The following is a 1,194-nucleotide window of genomic DNA, read 5'->3' on the forward strand; positions in this document are numbered from 1 at the left end:
GGGTTTAAAATGGTCTGTCCCTTAAAAGAATAGAAACTGAACAGATTTCTTTCATTAGCCAGGCATTTGAGTGCTTATTATCTGCCAGGTGTGGGGACTTTAAGAGGGTACCATAGCATTCAAAGAATTAATGTGTGTGAGGCACTGAGAACATCTGGCACGTTGGCTCAAACAGAACCAAAAGAACCAGCACACACGGAGCACCTACTGTGTGCGTGCTGGGGAGATGTGCATAAAACATCTTCCCTCTCATTCAACAGAAGATAAAGCAAAAATTGCTCATTATGGGATAAACCTGAAATTTAAAAATAGAAGCATGAGCCAATTTATTTATGTCCTGTTACACAAGCTCCTCTATTCTCCACCCCCTTCCCCACCCCCTCGATCTGTCACATTCAGAGATCTCAGCATTCACATGAATTAAACAGATTCAATGGCATCTTGGGGTTGGAAGGAGGAGAAAAGAAGAAGGTGGAAGCAGGAGATGGAGGAACAAATTAAAACGAGAGCGGATATTATAAGTCAATACACAAATCTCTTGGAGAAGAGACTGGGGATCAGACAGGGACCTGGAATGTTCCAGCTGGAACAACCCCGTCCTTAATGACGGTGATAGAAGCTCACATGTATTGAGTACGTCCAGTGACAGGCACTGTGACTTGTATTATTAGCACATTTCATCCTCCAATTATCCTGTGAGGTAGCTTCTATCACAAACCCTGTCTTGATGATGAGAAACCAGGGGGTTCAGAGAGGGGCAGTGACTTGACCACCCAGGGGCAGCCTCCCAGCTCCGCCTGCACTCTGCGGCTTCTGCTTCAGAGCCTGCCACGCACGGTGAGGCAGGTGAGGTCAGGGAGAGTGTGCAGTACCGTGACAGCGTGCTGGGAGTGGGATTAGGGCAGAAGTGTGGAGCGAGACTGCCAGCCTCACCATTTGTTAACTCTGTGGGCTTTTGCCCTTTCTGTGTCTTAGGTTCCTTAGATAGTAAGTGAAGAGAGATGATGATGATGACAACACACCTTATAGGATGGTTGTAAGGGTTTAATACAATTCTGCTTATATAAAGGGATTAGCATAGTGGCCTGGCCCAACCAGTGCTTGATAAATAGCAGGCTTTCCCGAGACTGTGATTTGCTTCCTGGGAGACCTCCCCGCCGTCCCATTGCAGGCTTCGTGGATGCCCTGTGGACT

The sequence above is a fragment of the Rhinolophus ferrumequinum genome, chromosome 13 (assembly GCF_004115265.2).
Source record: "Rhinolophus ferrumequinum isolate MPI-CBG mRhiFer1 chromosome 13, mRhiFer1_v1.p, whole genome shotgun sequence".
Taxonomy (NCBI): Eukaryota; Metazoa; Chordata; class Mammalia; order Chiroptera; family Rhinolophidae; genus Rhinolophus; species Rhinolophus ferrumequinum.